Here is a 19,463-nt window from a genome sequence, read left to right as displayed (position 1 = left end):
CAGAGTTAATATATCCCAATATGAAACAAAACATTTTATTATAATAAAGCAAACAGCATTGTTGCTAAAGCTAGCATTGGACTTCTTTGGCCTCACTATGGAGCTTCTGGGGCAACATAATTTTCTGCAGCCCTTGCTACAACCTGGCTGCCTGTTACAGACTTAAAGAGACAACAGACACATTTGCGTACCTCTCCAACCTTCTATTCTGTGCAATCAATGAACAATCAATCAATCTTAAACAGAAGCTCAGCTCTCCAGCCTCAATGATGGATACAAATGAGTCACTGACTTTATCAGCCACTCAGACCTGATCCTCTGCTGACCTTAATTAAGAGCTAGTTCAATTAATTCCACTTGGAATACCAAATTCCCAAAAGAAGTAAAATCCAATGCAGTAAGTTCAGAACACTTCAATGAATTATCTCAATTCATTAAGGCTGTGATGCCAGCACTCCTCCTAGTAGTGTCATTGCTTCTGTGCGATACTATATAGGATTTTGGTCTGCAGTGACATCCATGACAAAAGATGAAGATGTACAGTTTGAAACTGGATGAAGGAAAAAAAACGAGAATACATTTTGATCCATATACCAAGATCTTAGTTTAATGTTTCACTGCCTTTACTTAACGCAAAAATAAACTCCCCAATATGTAGTGTTTTTCTAATCTATCAAACTATAAGTAACAGAGCTGGATTTACTCTGACTGATGTGGGATTTCCCCATAGCTCTGCAGAGTTACTGTAGGGTCATATTAACATAGAACACTTATTTACCAGAGCAGGCTGAACATCTCTCATCCAGCAACTCTGTAATCAACCGTGATTTTAGTTAACTGGATGTCCACTTATAAGTGTGGCCAAGTTTCCTGTGGTCCCATAAAGTATGTTTACAGTCAGCAGAGTCCTGGCTCTCAGTATTCTGTGCTTTAATTTACCCCTAAATGTCTTCTAAGAGCCCAGTAAGCAGTGTAAGTGTTGGTGATGCTGCTAGACAATATGACCTCCCATGGTATGGCAAATTCTCTTGTCTGGCACCAGTCAGGTCCCAGGGGTGCTGGATTAGAGAGGTTCAACCTGTACTTTTCCCTCCATTAGACCATCCTATAATATGTGGAAATGAAGTCTGGAAGTAATAAACTAATTACAGCTCTTCCTCCAAACATGTCCATAGACCTACAATGAAAATTAATCATTCTTTTCTTTATTTCTAACAGACAGAAACAGGAGTGTTATGTTTTATGTGATATAACCAACAACATTATATATGTCTGTGTAAAATGGATCACAAAGGGAAAGAGGGTATGCTTCACGCATGTAGCAGGAATTTGTGGTTAGCAGTCCAGCTGATTTTCAGTATGAAAATTTAGATCCCAATGCTCATAAAATATACTTACCTGTTTATATGGAAGAAAACAGACATATTGCACTGAAGTACATAGTTATTTTTACTATACACATTTATAGGTATTATCACATCTTTATGTGGTAGGAAATTTCACAGCCAAGAGAACACATCCTGACCAATGTCCCTAAAGTTTTCCCTGGAGGACTGTCAGCCACAGAGTTTGCATCAACAATAGCTGCCACAGAGAAGAGGCTGTGACTCAGGTGTCTGGTCCCCATCCCGTTAAAGGGCTTAAAGATCTGTGTCAATAGTCTGGATTGTATTCAGCTTCCACAGTGCTACTTCAAAGTAGAGCATGGTGCTTCGGTACAATGTGCTCGTCTCTCCCTCTTACTACAAAGGCCAAAGATCTAGATAAACTAGGTGTAGTTTCTGTCACTTTCACAATAATAGCTAAAGAGGTCGATACAACTAGATCTATAACCAATTGTCTGGTCAGAGGAAGATGGCAAAGGAAGTTCTGGTCATTGTTTCCATCTGAGTAACCAGACATAGTGATTAATCAAACAGCACTTTGAAACCAGTCATTAATATGCCCACCATTGGACAGATGCCCTGGATAAAAAAGGAAGTCATAGCTTCAGTGAGTGGCTTAAAATGCTTGGTTTTTCCTACTACCATCACATCCATCTAATTTGGATTTCATTTGGGCCCTGTTCTTTTCCTTGGTTCCAATAACATTCACAAACTGCACCTGGCCCATTTGTAAAACAAACACTAGGGGTCATTTGCATGTTCATGGAAGTCCTTCACAGCTCTGATAGAAAAGTTGGGCAAAAATGGCTGACAGGACTGAGCCCTATGGGACTCCATATAGAGGGATGCCCTTTGGGTAAGGTAACAGCTGCTGCTCCTCTTATGTTGGATGGGCCCTGAGTTTAATGCTTTTTTGCTGCTAGCATGAACTATGATTTTTTTTGTAAAACGAGATCACTAAAAAGAGTTAAGGGGGAAAGGCAAGTCTTTCCATAATACTTGCAGAAAATGGGGAGCAAATTATAAACACTGTGATAATTAGGTGTGTTACTGCCTTACTGGTAAATGAAGAGCAGTTTTTTACGTTAATGCCACGGAGTTGAAATTAGATTTTTATTGTCTTGTATATAAATTCTAAACACAATGGGGAGTGAGGGGAGAAGTACGGGAAACCAAAGGATGTGAACAAACTGGAGAGAGTCCAGAGGATGGCAACAAAAATGAGGAGGGGGCTAGTGAGGAAAAGGTTGAGGGAACTGGGCTTATTTAAAGACTACAAAAGAGAAGAATGAAGTGGGGATCTCACAGCAGCCTTCAACTACCTGAAGGAGGCTTCCAACATGAACAGAGCTAGGATGCTCCAAATGATGGGTGAAGACAGAACAAGAAGGAATGGTCTCAACTTGCAGTGGGAGAAGTTTAGGGGCTATGAGGAAAAACTATTTACTAAGAAGGAGATAAAGTACTGGAAAAAGCTTACTTAGAAAGACTGTGAAATTTCCAAGGCCAGGCTTAACAAAGCCCTGGCAGTAATGACTTAGCTGGGGTTGGTCCTTCTTTGAACAGGAGGTTGGACTACAAGAGCTCCTGGGGTAGAGGGTCTGCAACCTGCAGGTCTGGAACCCAATGCAGCTCTTTAAGGACTTCTATGTGGCTTCCAATGCTATAATTGCAAATTAAAAAAAAAAAAAAGAAAAGAAAAAGAAAAAAACCTCCTGATTATTTCAGATAAACAGTGAATGTCTGAAAGCCCAAAAATGAACAACTCATATCTTAATAGCAAATTATATGGGATCTTGAAATGTTAGATACCCTCCCCTAGCATCCTCCACAGAGGAGGAAGGTTCGGGAGTGAAAGTCAGGAAGACAGTGGTACAAACACACATGTAAAGTGTGAGGAAATATAATATGCAAAAAGTTGTGAACAGCCTGAAGGAAACATGTACCACATTACAAATCATTGTGTGCGCGCGGTTAAAGAGTATGGTTTGACATTATCCCCAAAAGATAAGCGGCACCAAATACTGCAGGAACAGGACTCACTACGACAAGGTGGTGTAAGCAGTCAGATTCTAACCACTTGTTTTTCAGTCACTTTTCCAGCTGAAGTTTTCCAGCCTTGACCTCTGTCCAAATAAATCAGTTGGCACTCAGGCTTTATAAAGTGCTATGTTCTGTGACTTGCCAGAGTAAAGAAACAGGCAGAATAATCAATTTTTGTAAGACCAGGCTCTGGACTTATAGTATGTTTACGAACTTAACATTGCTCAGTTGTTACCCAAGCACCACCTAGCAAGATGCAGCACCAGCACATCAGGTAGTTGTGCGCACCCATATGCAATGCAGGAAGAGATAATACAGTGCGATCTTCGACCGCTGGTTGCGGTATGAATGGAAGGAGACAACCCTCCTCTGGACAGTCCTTGTAGCACAGCATTCTGGGTAGGGTATTCTACCTCAATGCACAAATAGTTGGATTTTTTTTTGAACTGCAACCGTACCTAACACTATAGGATCAGGATTCCACCATCCTATGCACTCTGACAAAGTGTAAGTGAAATCCCTTGCCTTGATTAGAGACCCCAAATATGACAAGACAATGGAAAGGGGGAGACTGATGAAACTAAGCCAGGCAATTACAAAGGTGGCCTTCATTGCACAATGCCTTGGGATGACTAGCAGGGGAAAGGGATTCCAGGCTCAGTTTCACAGCAGACATGCATTTGGGAACAGCTGGGGATTTGTGCCCTTCTGCCTAAAGGGTATTTCACAAGTGAAGCGAGTAAAAAAATGTGTTAGATTCTTCTCCCCTCCCTCTTCACAACTGCCTTGGTAACTCAAACATGTACTTCCTTTTTCGCATTAAACATGGAATTAAGAGGTGCAATAGCAAAAAGGTCCACCCAGTCAGGACATTAAATGACAAATATATTCTCAAAACTAATGGTGCTGAGTTATTTTAGCTGCTCCTGCTAATAAGATTGATTGGTTACAAGTTTAAGGCCTATTTTGCAACATTTACCCTTCAAAAGACAAAGGTTGAGAGATCCTGGCCCCACTGAAGTCTGTGGCAAAAATCCCTTTGACTTCAGTGGGGCCAGGGTTTCACCAATTATATATGAGTTTGCTCTGCAAGATCCAGGCTTTATTTTGTTAGCGGCAAAGGCCTACCAACATGGACCAGGTGGAGCGGGGGAGGAGGGAAGAAGATGACACAACAAATGAGGCAGCTACCCTGGGGCTCAGATATTTAAAAGGACCCAGGGCTCCTGACCACCATTACTGCATCAGCAATGACAACTGGAGTCCTGGGCCCTTTAAATTGCCATCAGAGCAGTGGGTGACACACTCCAGGCAGTGCTAAAGGGCCAGTTGTCGGGGGAGGCTAGCTCCAGCCCCACCCCATCTTACCCAGGGGCTCAGCAAGTCTTTCAGCCACCCTGTAGCGCTTTATTTAAACTGGTTAAAGATTGATCAAGCTGAGATCAGAAGCCCTAACTATCGGAGAGGGTGGATTGCTGAAGAAACATAATTACCTAACTATCATGTTTCCAGTTTTCTTGTATTTGCTTGAAAAAACAAACAAACCACTCCAACAAGCTAACAGCTGCTAGTTAATGGAAACATGATACCCTGAGCACACAAGCAGCCCCTGCCTTCAAAAACAAACTCTACCCACAGCTGCTTTTAAATATTTAATAGATTTTTTTTTTTTAAAAAAAAAACCATAGAACATCCCAGAAATAATGCTTATTCATACCAGTGACAGGCCTGATTTTCACAGGTGCTGGGCATGTACAGTTCTCGTTGACTTGAGCACCTCTGAAAAGCAGTCCCCTGGCTTATTGTTAGCTTTGTTCATTTTTGTACAGCATGTTCTGAGTATATGAAATACTTTGCAAATTACCGGTGCAACTGATTGGAAGTGAACATTTTTCTTAAAGATTACGCCAAATTTTAGCCACAGAAACCAATCAGCAACGGAGCAACTATTCCCACATCAGCACAGCAACGTGTGGAACCTCAAGAAACTCAGCAGTTAAGGAGCCTCCATGTTCATTAAATACTTAGCCTCTTTGCCAACATGTGCTTCAATTAGTATTAGAGATGGTAGTGGTTCTCTGAGGAGGTCACCTCTCTACTACAATTAGGAACTAGACTCGGACTAGCCTCCTATTTCTTAAAATATATGAAGTAATGTACCATAAATCTCTCAATGCTCCATTCATTGCAGTCCATACCAAAATTTGATTCAAGAATTTTTGCACTTTCTACTCTGCCTTAAATAAATATTCTCTGTAATGTGTAGTTTAAATAGGCTCATGATGAAAATTCATTGAAGTAATTGAGGTTTCACAAATATTGGTTATTGCAAAGAACTACTAGAGAAAACTAACTATTGTTCTTTGCACGTCTAAAACGTTTCCTTCAGGCACTTCTCTTCTGCACTACTGAATGCATTCACTTTATTCCCTGTATGCAGAGCTGTTGTAACTATTTGATATTTAAAGCTTTCCTGTATAGCTGCATGTAGTAGTTGAGAGTTTCTCAGTGCTTTCATTATAAATGTTATTTATAACTTGTTTTTCCGTAATTAGTAGATTACATTTCATATTAAGTACTGTTTTGTCATTATGGACCCTAATGGCTCCTATAGTGTCAGTGATTCACAGATTAATGAACTGTCTACTGCATGTTCATTGAGACTTGTTTTCTGTTGACTTGTACATTAAGCCTAATGGGACATGGGGGTAGGGAGAGGGAGCTTGTGGCTTTCTGGACCATGCTAGCCACAGGCACAGTCTGCATTGGAGGCTGGTGTGCAACCCAATGCAAAAACAAAGTTTTAAAAGAATATCTACAGGCTCAAAATGTAGTTCTCATTGAAATATTTATATGTATTTTTAATTTTATATCTTTAACTGCATATGGGTCCTTTCCTCTTTTTCCCCTATATTTTTGTCATCAGCACGAAGAGAATAAGAAGTCAATGGATCAAGTAAAGTACTCTCTCTGGCCATTTTCTATTATTGAATTAACAGGTCATTTTTAGATTACATTTTCTTTAAGAAAGTTCTTCAGTGGCTGACAAACAGGAGAGTTACACTCCTTTGTTCCTCTTTTTTACCTGCATACTCATGGGCAGTTACCTGAAAAAACAAGTGAAGAACATCACATTTCTAAACCAAAAAACAACATTTTTCTAATTTGTGTGCCTAAAGTTAAAATAGTTAACTATGAATTTAGGCAGCACAGTAAAAATGGCCTGATTTTTCTATGATGCTGAGGAAGTGTAATTCCACTGACTGACTGTCCACTACTGAAAAATAAAATAATCTGCCTGGATATGCCTAAATTAATAATTCAGAGGTATAACTTTAGTCACCCAAATTCAGATATTTTTGACAAAGGTAAATAAGCCAGAAGGCACTTATTATAGTCACTAAGTGCTATAGCTGAGTAACTTCTGACCCAGCAATTTCTGAAGAAATATGATATTCCTCCTTTATAAATACTCAGTCTATTTTTGCAGAATAGGTCTTTCTTTACAGATTCTGACCCTCTTTTAGCACTGTGCAACCCTCACACGATGTAATGAAGAGTTAGCCATACCACACTAGAGACATCCAAAAACCATCATGGATTCGGCCCACCCAAATATTCTGAGAGAACCTGCTTCAGTACAGAAAAAGAATTCCCCCATCCCTCCCGTACTCATCACCTAACCTACCAAACCACAATGGAACCCAGAGGGGGTTTCATTAAATAACAAGCCATGCTTGATAGGGGCTCACTTTTCTGGCCTGCAAACACCCTTCAGTGTCACTAAGCTCCTCATCCAAAGCATGGTATCCACAGACCAGGACACACAAAGCTCACAGAAGCACCACACCTTGTCAAAACAACAGATGCAAAACCTGCTGCTAGAAGCATCAATACCATCCTCTCTCCTACACTCAGACACCTTTCAAGATCCACAGGTCCCACATATGTGTATCACAACATGTGTAGCACATAACACAGCGCATCAAATACTGCAACAAGTATATAGCAGAGCCAAACAACTCACTTAGCTCTTGAATGAGCTCACACAGAAACATGATAAAAGCCATAGTAAATGCCAGGCACCCTCTCAGACCTAAGTGAACGTTTTGCACAATGCAATCACTCCGTATCTGACCTCTCAGTCCCCCTCAAAAGAAATCAGCACAACACCTTCAAAAGACCAACACAATTTTTAATGCACTAATCCTCATTTGTTCTATGATTGCAAGAGTGCTAACTGCTCACTTCCTTTAAAGTGGTTTCTGCAACATGTGTTATTCATGTTTTAACCAATCTCAACCTCACCATATAGTTATCTGGTGAAACTCTGGTTACTTTTTCAAGACCTGAAGAAGAGCTCTATGAAGGTAGGAAATCGTGTATCTTCCACCAAAAAAACCCTGATCCAATGAATTATATTAATTACCTCACACACCTTGTCTCTCCTGTGTCTTGGGACCAACCACACAGCTACAACACCGAAAACAAGAAGGAAACACGCTGAACTATTCAGTCTTGTTTCCAAAGTCCTATTTATACCCTTCTGAAATCATTTCAAAACTTTGTTATTGGCTGTCATTTTCACAATATCAGCCAAATATTACTTTTGCCTTAGATTGTTACTTAGGGATAAAAAAAAAAAAAAGCCTAATGGCTTATAAACATACACATGCATGCATGCCAACATCTGACTTCAAATATATCTTTTTGGTTAACTTCTACTGTTTGCCTGGAAGTAATCCAGAACTCAACACGTCACTTAATTGGCAAACATCTAGTTGCCTGTGGAATTTAACTCAATAGTAAAGTGATCTCTGAATGTTTTGTGAACATTTTACACATTCTAACTTTTAAGATAGTATGAAAGACAGTCTAGCAAGCTGGTCAAGAATGTATAATGCACAATGTCTTTCTTCCACAAAAAACAAGCTACACTTTTGACTGTGAAGAAGATAAAATGTTTCAAGCTGCATTCACATTGGGTGAAACAAAAAAAAAAAATACAGTTCTGTTTTCCTCTTACTTCATTCCACGGCTGTTGAGAAAACTGGGGTTAACTACATTTTGGGGAGATCCACTACATACTATTCCCATATAATATATCATTAGTTTGAGAATATACACTGGGGTGATGGAACAATTTTTATAAATGGGGTGAGAGCCATGAAACCAAACTGGGAACCCTGCATACAATGGAAATCTCTTCCAGTCAGGGAGTGTGGCAGCTCCCCACGTTCCTATACATCATATTATACGTATCTTTCAGTGATGCCAAAGAGGCAGCTCTGTCCATAGACAAGAGCCATCCCCACCTGTGGTGCCTATAACTTAACACCGTACCAACAGGGTTCAAACTTGGTTTTATTTTCAGGGCATCTTCAGGTTCAGACCTATCCTACTGCTCTCCATCAACTCTTCTGCAAAGTTCTCCAAAATTTAAGCAAGCCCAACGCTGACTGCAGGCTCGGGCTGAAGGAGGGTGTCAGACTCCCCTGGGTCCCTTCCCCCCCCGGCAGGTAGCAGCAGACTTCTCCGAGGCAGCTCCGGAGTTTGCTGAAAGACCGGTCCTTAGCTGTGCTTCCGGCCCGTCCCCTCTGCCCCACCTGAGAGCTACCCAGCGGGGCTGGAAGCACCTGCCCTGGGGGCCCTGAGAGCCAGTGAGCCAACCTGTGAAGCCTGGCTCCGGTAGGAAGCCCTTCAGCCAGCGGGGTGCTCAACACCCCAGTTCCAGGGCCTGTGTCCCCCCGGCAGAGCAACACTGTCGGCCGGAGCTGATGAATGGGGAGGATTAGTAGGTCCTAACCCCCCTCACTTCTTACTCGGGGGAGGGAGCGGCCGGCTCGCATCGGGGCACGTGGCTGGCTCCCCCCGCCCCGCCCCGTCCCGTCCCGTCCCGGGCAAGTGACCCACGCTGGGACACGGGCACTGCCACGAATCCCCGCGCGCGGGCCGGCACGTACCTGCTGTGCGGCGGGCTGCAAAGCCCCGGGCTCCGCCTCACCCCGCCGAGCCCATCTCTCCGCGGCCCCCCGCGGCCGGCCGGGCAGAGGTGGCCAAGCCCCCTCAGTGCACGCCGCGCGGCCGGGAGCATCACGTGGCCCGGCTCTGGCGCCTGGGACGAGCGCCCCCCTGAGCAGCGCCTGGGTACCGGGACCCGCCCTGCGGGAGCCCAGTCGCCGGCTTGTGGGTTGGCTGCTGCCTGCCCGCGCTCGCCGCTCCCGGACCCGCAGTGGGCACCGCACCCCACCCCGCCCTTGCAGCGCCCTGTCTGGGGTCGCCCTGAAGTCACTGCCCGGCCAGGGGGAGCACCAGCGAGTCCCGCTGTAAATGGGAGATAGGGAAATGCCTCCTTTAAATACAGCCAAAGCTGCAATGCAGCGTCCCCACCAAACTCCCCCTTCCCCACCTCCGCAGCCGCTGAGCCAAAGGACGAGCTAGTAGTGAATTGCATTGAGCTAGCAGCAATTACTCATTTTTCCATCCCCGTGCAAAATAAATGTTATGTGCACCGAAGCAAGTGGTGATGTGCACCACCAGTAGAAACGCAGGTTGCTGGCTGTTGTGGGCACGCCGCTCAGCAGCGCTGCACCATTGGAATCCCTCCTAGGTAGCCACCCAAGTGCTCAGTCCAGAGGGAACACTGGTTAGCAGGGAGCGGTTCTTGCTAGAACGATGGAAATAAATGTTGGGGCTGGAGGGGGGGAGTCGAGGTTAAGTGAAACATTTAGTTTGATGCAAAATTTAGTTTGGCCCTTTTCATTTTCACACTAATGTTCAAATGTATTTTTTTTAACTTTCTTCAGATTGACAATTTGACACCTTTCCTGTCAAAAATGCAAAAAAAAAACAAACGGGCTTTGGGTTTTGGGGTTTTTTTGGTTGGTTGGTTTGTTTCTGTAGACTTCACCTATCCAATGCCACTATCTATGATTAATACTGTTTTAGTTTGTCTAGCTGAGGTTAGCAGTCACTTGATATCTGTCAGAAAACCACACAAATTTAAAAGAAAGAACTCAACCTAATTGTTTCAGTTTGTGGTTTTCTGGCTTTTTATCATTTTTTTTCCTTCAAGACTGATCAAAAATAATTGAATGCCAGTGGCATACTTTCAGTGCTGCCAACTGAGATGTTGTATGATCCAAAGCCATTAGGTATACAAGGCAGGTGAAGTAATAGCTTTCACTGAACCAACTTTTGTTGATGAAAGAGTGAAACTTTTGAGCTACACTGAGCTCTTCTTCAGGTCTGGGAAAGATACTCAGGTTGTGTCTACACTACAAAAATAACTTTGAAGTTGAGTGTCTACACACCACCTACTTTGAAGTTAAACTTTAAAGTAGCGCACTACTCCATTCCTGGGAATGAAGTAAGGACTTCGAAGTTGGGCTCCTTACTTCGAAGTTAACTTCCAAGTAAGGGAAAATGCGTGTAGACTCTCTTCTGGCTACTTTGAAGCAGTGCCTAACTTCGAAGTTAGTTCCTAGTGTAGATGCACCCTGAGGCTATGTCTACACTGGCACAAAACTTTGAAATGGCCATGCAAATGGCCAAATTGAAGATTACTAATGAGGCGCCAAAATGCATATTCAGCACCTCATTAGCATGCTGCCAGCTGCAGCTCTTTAAAATTGCCGCTTTTCTCTCATGGGCAGCTTGTCCAGGAGGGGGTCCAGCTGATGGGAATAAGCGGATTTCGAAGTTGGCACGATCATTTCAAAAAGGACCCCCATTTGGATGAGCTGCACAGGAGCGAAACATGGCAATTTCAAAGAGCTGTGGATGGTGGCATGCTAATGAGGCACTGAATATGCATTTCAGTGCCTCATTAGTAATCTTCAATTTGGCCATTTGCATGGCCATTTCAAAGTGTTGTGCCAGTGTAGACACGTCCAGAGTGATTGATACTAATACAGTAAACTCTTCCATATCCACAACTCTCAAATAACCAGCATTTTAACCAGAAGTAAATTTGTTACTTTTTCTGTAAGTGTATTGTAGTGAAAGTCAATATAAATAAATACAGCAAATACAGTGTAAATTTACAGTGTACAATAGTGTTGCTGTTAAACAAAGTACTCTGCATACTTCTCTGTTTCTTAATATCTAATCTTGCATTTCTTTAGTGTTATCCATTGCTAGGAATACCTCTCTATCCAGAATATTTGAATATCCGGCAACCTCCCCATCCCGGGGCTGCCAGATATGAGTCTACTGTATTTAAAATTTAAGCAGTTGCTTAAGAGTGCCTGGTCTGTTAAGACACTTGCTGTTGATCCTGTTCTTGAGTCAGATGGGCACAGAAATGCTTCCACAATGAAGCTTCCCCAAATGTTTTTGTATTCAGCTTTGAAATTCATTTTCTTCAAAAGAATAAAGACTGTTACTGTCTGACTGATTGACAGGTAAGGGAGGAAGAGGATAGGAGGAAAGACAAACATCTCACATAACAGTGAGTTTGGCCAAAAAGAGTAAATATTCAAAAAAAAATTTTTTTGCAGTAGTTCCCTGTGCCAACAATGAGTGAAGAAGAAAGTATATTGATACTACTTATCTTTTTACTAATGCAGAGTGGGTTGTTTTACCTAAACTGAGAATCTTCTAGGAACAATCAGTGCTGTCTGAATCCATGGTAACATTTGTAAAAAATTAAGCTAATGTCTGTTTGAGTATTTTGGTTAATGGCTTTAAGCATGCAGAATACACAAACATCCAATTTCTAAATAAAAGGTAACAGGACCGAAAAGAAGAATATTTGCCTGATATTTAAAACTACTTTCTATATCTTCTTAAAGATCTTTATATTTTCTCAAAAGATAAGGTATTAATAAAATTGAAGCTGTGAATTCTTAGAAAAATGCAAATATACGTATTGTATTAGTAGAAGCACAAGGATTATTTCCCTTTTTTAAGGGCCAAATTCAGATACAGTACTTCAGATGCCCTTACTCATGTTGAATAGCATCTTATTCCACAAATAACCTATCTGCTTCAACAGTGCTAGTCTCTGAGTTAGGTATTTACTATTCAATATGAATAGGGATATCAGAATTTGGCATGAAAATGTTAAAGTCAATAGCCTGTTAGATATTCCCAACTTATAAAATGTATGTAACTAATGACATGAAGTTTAAGTTTGTTTAAATTCAACTTTCATGAGCAATAACTCAGCATTCAGGTGCAAAAGAAGGATAAAAAATTGATTAGGAAAGAAAGTAGGCAAGTAGCACTTTAACAAAATAATTTATTAGGTGGTGAGTTTTCATGGAACAGACCCACTTCTTCAGACCATAGCCATACCAGAACAGACTCAATATTTAAGGCACAGAGAACCAAAAAAGTAATCAAGGTTGACAAATCAGAAAAAAAATTATCAAGGTGAGCAAATCAGAGAATAGAGAGGCAGAAAGGGGAGGTGAGAAGTCAAGAATTAGATTAAGCCAAGTATGCAAAAGAGCCCCTATAATGACCCAGAAAATTCACATCTCAGTTCAAACCCTGTGTTAATGTGTCAAATTTGAATATAAAAGAGAGATCAGAAACCTCTCTTTCCAGACTGTTGTGAAAATTCCTTTTCATTAAAACGCAAACTTTTAAGTCATTAACAGAACAGTCCACTCTATTAAAATGTTGACTGACCGGTTTGTGAATCAGGAGTGTTCTTATGTCTGTTTTGTGCCCATTCATTCTTCGTCTGAGAGAGTTTGAAGTCTGTCCAATATACAAAGCATCTGGGTATTGTTGGCACATAATGGCATATATGATGTTAGCTGAGGAACATGAGAATGTGCCCATGATTCTGTGAATAGCCTGGTTAGGTCCAGTGATGATATCTCCAGAATAGATATGTGGACAAAGCTGGCAACGGACTTTGTTGCAAGGACTGGCGCTCCTGCGGTACACTGTGGTTGTGGGTGAAAATCCTAATAAGACTGGGAGGTTGTCTCTCCTTATTCCCCATTCCAAACAAGATTCTGCACCCAAAGCTGGAGCTCTCAACCCCCAAATCCACCCCTAAGCCCTCAGCTATGGCTCCAACCCAGACCCCATGCCCTTATCCTCACCACACCCAAACTTCCCTATCCCAGTCCTGAGCTCACTCCCAAACACTGAACCCCTCATTTTGGCCCCTGCCTCAAAGCCCATCCCCTCTGCCAGCACGCTCATCCTACCCACATCCCAACACCCTGCCTCCACCTGTGAAAATGAGCAAAGCTAGGGGAGGAAAAAAATGACAGAGAAGAGATGGAGTGAGCAAGGGCAGGGTCTCAGGGAGGGGAACCGCAAGCAGTTTTCTTCAGAGAGTTGGCAACTCTACCTCAATCTCCCTTCCTGTGACCTCTATCATATTAAAAGCCCTCTCTGAACTAGGCCACCTTTTCTTTCAAATTGCTCCTTATGATCCACTTCTGTCAGAATATATATAGCCCTTCTTAGGGGGCTAATTTTTTTTGTTAAGAGTTATGGGTAAGACAGTGGGTTTTATGTTAGCCTTTTAAATTGTATATTTATTCATTTCCTCTCCTTATTGCTGGACTTCTTGTATTTTGACCTCTTCAGACTAGGAACCATGTCCATGTTCTTTTGTGATGTCTTATGTTCTTAATGCACGTGCAAAGGAGCTACTAAGCATATTATATATATATATATATATCGGTAGTCCATCGTGTTCAACGATGACATCTTGAGCTTGCATGGGCTCATCTGTTGTGGACTCGCATGTGGCTGAGGAGTCCAAGCTTTGAACGGCATGGGCGTTCATAGTGGGGGCAAGGGAATTGTCCTGGCTCTGTTGGTGCGGCTGCTGCTGTTGCTTTCTTCCTCTCACAACCATCAATGAGGCATACGTGTCGCTGCTCTTCAAAGTTGTCATACGCATGTCATATGACAGCACACCAGCCTGTTTGGTCTTTTGCATGCTGCTCTAGCTGATCTGGTTTTAAACCAGCATGAGCAACGTTGGCCTTCATGCAGTCTTTATACCTCTTGCGAGGCCTACCTTGATTCCTTTTGCCCTGGGAGAGTTCACCAGAGAGGAGTTGCTTAGGGATTCTTGACTCCTCCATTCATATGACATGCCCGGTCCAGCGAAGCTGGGCTTTCAGGATCATGGCTTCGATGCTCATGGTTCCTGCTCTGTCCAGGACTTCCAGGTTCGTAATTCTGTCCTGCCATCAAATGTGCAGTATTGACCTAAGGCTGTGTGTGTGGAAGCGCTCCAGCAGTTTTATATGTTTTCTGTACAAGGTCCAGGTTTCACAGCCATACAGGAGACTGGTCAGGACTACAGCCTTGTACACTTTCAGTTTAGTGGACTGTCAGATATTGTGCTGATTCAACACTTATGTTCTCAGACATCCTAGTGCCTGGCTGGCCTGGCAGATTCTGGTATTGATTTCTTTGTCAAGGGAGCCATCATTGGCTATCACACTGCCAAAGTACTTGAACTCCTCCACTGTTTTTAATTCTGTTCCTTCAATAAAGATTGAAGCGGGGAGAACAGCAGATCTTGGAGCAGGTTGAAACAGCACCTGGGTCTTTCCTAGGCTGATGGTCAAACCAAAGAGGCGAGTGGCATCAGCACACTTGTTGACGATGAGCTGGAGATCAGATTCCTTGTGTGCCATAAGTGCACAGTCGTCAGCAAAAAGGTGTTTCAGGGATGAGCCTCTCAAGTGTCTTGGTTTCAGCATTCAGATGACAAAGGTCAAAAAGTGACCCATCAAGTCTGTATTTTATGTAGACTCCACGGTCCAGGCCCCTAACTGAGGATGCATGTGAAAAAGAGGTTGAACAACACTGGTGCCAGCAGGCACCCTTGATTCACACTGGAGCTACTAAGCATATTATAGGTACTATCTTACCACCAATCGAATGTAATGAATAAAATAATAATAAAGCACCAAAATTAAATAAATGATTCATCTCTGTTGGAAGAGGAACATGTATTATTCTTGGGACATCAAAGTAATACGAGGCTTTAATGTTTGATGTTGATTGTTCTGGTCATTCTCCCCGCATAAATGTAACTTAACAACTGTTAGGAACAGCAAGAGAGAGAGACGCAAAGCCAGGCGGTAAGCTGTGGAAAAACGTTTGGTCAATTATTTTTGCTTTTTATTTTTAAAAGTTATTTTGTTGGAGGAAAAAAAAGCAGTGTGGGAGGGGAAAGCACTTTTTGTCCACCTACTGCAAGCTATTTCACAGCCTCCTCTTTGTGCATCTTTTCTTAATAAGTGGTTTTGCACATATCACAGTGTCTCCTGGATTGTACAAACAAGTCCATTTCAATCATATAAATAAACAAGCCTACTAACAGATTAATTTGTTCATTGTCTTTCCATAGTTCATGATCCATGTAAATAGAGTAGTGTTATCTGACTCTACTCATGAAAATAGTCAAGTTTTACTTAATAAAAATTCTATTTTGAAAGTATTCTTGATTTCTGGTATTAAATATTTGTTTTTATCATTACAGTTCCCCCTTACATTATTGTTTTAAATCAAAATAACCTTCTAATAGTATTTTTGATAAACATAAAACTCCATCTCCCAATATCTTTTCTTTGAAAACTTTATCTTGCCATCTCACATATACTGTACTGTTAACTTATAACCATACTGTCATGCACATATTTATTTTTATCTTCTTATGTGAAAGCTAAGGGGAATTTTTAAGATTTATTCCCCATCTCCTTTACATAATACTTAACTTCCTGGGGCAAAGTCTCCCTAGCTCTCAGTTTCTAACTACTAGATCATCAATTGCCCAGCAGAAAATGTATGACTATTGTAAAAATACAACCCAGAGCTTTTCACAAAAAGACAGGGCAGGGAGAATGGAGCAATGTAATAATGTTTAAAAAAAGTGGAAATGAACTATAAAAAAAGAAGGCCTGAAACTTCAATATGAAAAGGTATCGCATCATTCCTCCCACAACACTGAGGTTAAGAACCAGTTTTCCATGAGAATTGTTTCTACCAGTTCTTCCTAAGCTTCCATGGTCAGTCTTGAAAGATTAGAAAAACAGAGCAAGCCCCAAGCAAACATTCAAACAATTACATATTGAAGAATGTTCAATATGAATCACCCGATTCCAAGTATTATTAAGTGAGAAGACTTCAAGGGCCTACGCTTACCGGTACAAGAGATTGAGAACGAGAAATATCTGTATCTACAAAGTAAAGCTTCACAGACAGAGCAAAGTCATAGAGCACTTTATTCTATTTAACCTTGACATTTTCAATGGTATGACATAAAAACAATCCCATACGTTATAAAAGTCCCTTTGGAGATAGGAGACCATGGCTGTCTATCTCTTGCAGAAAATTAAATTGTAAAAAGTAAAGTGGTTGTTCTCACTAATCTCAGGAAGATCAGTATAAAAAGTTATATATGCAGCAAAATACCATGCTCTTGGTACCAAGCTGTCGTAATACTTGTTGTGGAAATGCACCATGACGTTGTGCTGTCCTTATGTTGAATATGAGCTTTGTGTTGAATAGTATCTTTCACCAGGAATAATTTCATGCAGGCCTGCTGACAGAAGGGGCACGTGCCTAGGGGCCTGGTGGACTTAAGGAGGCCCAAGGCTGCCACTGCCACCACCACTGGTGTAGCCCTGCCTGGGTCCCGAGCCCTTTTAAATAGTGCTGCTGTAGCAGCATGATAGTACTGCAGGGAGCCCTGGAGCCCTGCACGTCTGCGGGACTGCAGAGCAGGAGGGGGGCTCAGAGGTTGTAACCATGTGAATGAACAGGGATCGGAGAGCCGGGCTGGGAAGAGAAGGAGGGAGCCAACCTCTGCGGAAGAGCCGGGCCCAGGAAAGGGGGAGGGAGGGATGACCGGGGCAGAGGAACTGGGCTGGGAAGGAAAAAGACCAATGGAGTGGTGGAAGAGGTACACAGGAACAGCTGGGAGAAAGGAGTTGAGTGGGGGTGGGCACAGGAATGCTCCGGGAGGGGCAGAGAGGGGAAGGAGCTTAGCTAGGCACAGGAACACTGTGGGGCAGAGCTGTGCAGGGTTGATGGCAGTGGCAGAGGGTGGGAGGGGCACCTCCAGGCAAGTGGGGAATGGGATTGCAACCAACCAGAGGGTCCTCTGATTGAGGTGTAGCACTTGGGGTTTCTTAGTCAAGGGAGTGGGTGAAAGGGCTTGTGGCTCTGTCGGACTGTGATGCCCTGGGACCTGGAATTCCTGTCAGCAGGCCTGATTCCATTAGAGGCATTGATCACTGCCACAAAACTGATTGCAAATAGCCTTGAGTGCAACTCGAGCACCCAGCATGACTAACTCCACAGCACACTAGAATACTTGAGGAAATCTGCCCAGCTAACATCTGAGGGGCATAGTGAATCAGGTCCTTGAGAGATTAATTTAAGGGCAAAATCTATCCTCCTAAATCACATTTATGTTACTCTCAGCAGTAAAACAGGTGGCATGACCAGACAGAAATTGGCACCTGTTGAAATCAGCAACAAAGAAAACCCTTATAACAGAGACCTGAGCTATTCTGCTAACGCAAATCCTGCTTTGTGTTGTTACTATTCTTTGTGCAACATGGTGTCTACTCCCTGTCATTGCACAAGTTGTTGGGTATGGAAGCAAGATAAGTAATGTAATTCCACAGGAAGAGACTGGTACTTCATCTCAAATTATTGTGCTGTGCATATAATATTGGATAACATCAATGGTAGGGCATTTCAGTTTAAACTTATTGCAGCGGCAGTTGTACTTCCAAAATTCACTAGTTCCAGTTTACAACTGCATTTAATTTACTGTATGAGTTAATAGCTGCATATTCCTCTCTTTAAAATAGACATTCCTTTTCACAAGTGTGCAGATAAAACAGTGGGCCCCAATCCTGTACACTTTTACGCAAATGAATCGTTCCACTGAACTCATCTTTCAGCTCAGAGTTGTGTAGCGGAGCTAATTCTCCTCTTGCTTACACCAATGAGGGTAATTCTTTTGGGGTCAATGGCAATTGTGCTCCCTCGGCATCTCTGAATGCAAGTCAGGCGTTTGCTTCAATGGTTGAATATGGATTTTGAGTGGGGATTTTCCAAGGAGGTCAAGGAAATTAGGTGCCCAACTGTCACTGAATGTCAGTAGAACTTGGGCACCTAACTCCCTTCCCTTGCTAGTCACCAAGTTTTAGATCTTCAGTTATAGGCACCAACTTGGTCTTTCATGCCACAGTTTTACCAAGTGTAAAATTATAGCAATTGGTTGTGTACAAAGGGTACTGTTTGGCTTCAGTTTCTAATATTTTTTAAGTATTTTGCAATCCTCAGATGGAAAGTTGTGTGTTTTGTACAGTGATTGCGGTGATACAACTTTTACAGCCTACAGCTACTGTTGCTACTCAGGCAACTCTACCATTGGATTCAATGCCAGTATAGGTTGAACCTCTCTGGTCCACCACTCCCTCATCTGGCAAAATACATCATGCAGCATGATTTGAATTAGTTGGATGTCCACCTAGAATGGGTGTGGCCAAGTTTCTCATGGTCCTATAAAGTCCTGGCTCTCAGTGTGCTGTGCTCTTATTTAGCTAAAATTACCCACAGATGTCTTCTAAGAGCCCAATAAGCAGTGGAAGTATTGGTAATGCTGCTAACAATATGGACTTCCTGTGGTCTGACACATTCTACTGTTCAGCACCAGTCACATCCTGAGGTTGCCGAACTAAAGAAGTTTAAGTTATATTGCCTGAATAAGGAATGAGTAAAGGCAACAAGACAACCTGTGAAAAGTAAAAAACTATTAGAAAATCCAATCATGTTATTTGGCTTGTTAGCAAAAGACTTAATTCTGCCTGGCTCACTGTACCATGCCAGGTTCCTACAGCCAATACACACAATATTTTTGCTTGTGGTAAATGTTTAATAGCTTAGTGCTATTGCCCTGCTTACCCATGAATGACAAAAAATAACTCCACTGACTTCATATCAGTTTACTCAGTTTTACAGTCTCATAAGTGAGAGCTGGGTTCTCCCCAGCACCCGTGCTGAAGGATATCTAACTGAGTC

The 19,463-nt window shown here is 42.2% G+C and overlaps 1 protein-coding gene across 2 annotated transcripts in view; it reads right to left on the bottom strand.

Annotated features, from left to right (window-relative positions):
- Positions 1 to 9,479, bottom strand: part of LEPR (leptin receptor) — a 71,258-nt gene extending 61,779 nt beyond the window's left edge. Inside the window, exon 1 of one of the 2 annotated variants that reach the window (XM_075002798.1) lies at positions 9,392 to 9,479. The gene's annotated coding sequence lies outside the window, so the exon portion shown is untranslated. Of the gene's footprint in view, positions 1 to 2,865; positions 2,882 to 9,391 lie in introns of those variants that run through there. The other variant, XM_075002799.1, reaches the window with a different exon arrangement.
- Between the last annotated feature and the right edge of the window lie 9,984 nt (positions 9,480 to 19,463).

Source organism: Carettochelys insculpta, chromosome 9 (genome assembly GCF_033958435.1).
Source record: "Carettochelys insculpta isolate YL-2023 chromosome 9, ASM3395843v1, whole genome shotgun sequence".
In the NCBI taxonomy this organism is placed as follows: domain Eukaryota; kingdom Metazoa; phylum Chordata; order Testudines; family Carettochelyidae; genus Carettochelys; species Carettochelys insculpta.
This window is presented reverse-complemented; position numbering and strand designations above follow the sequence as displayed.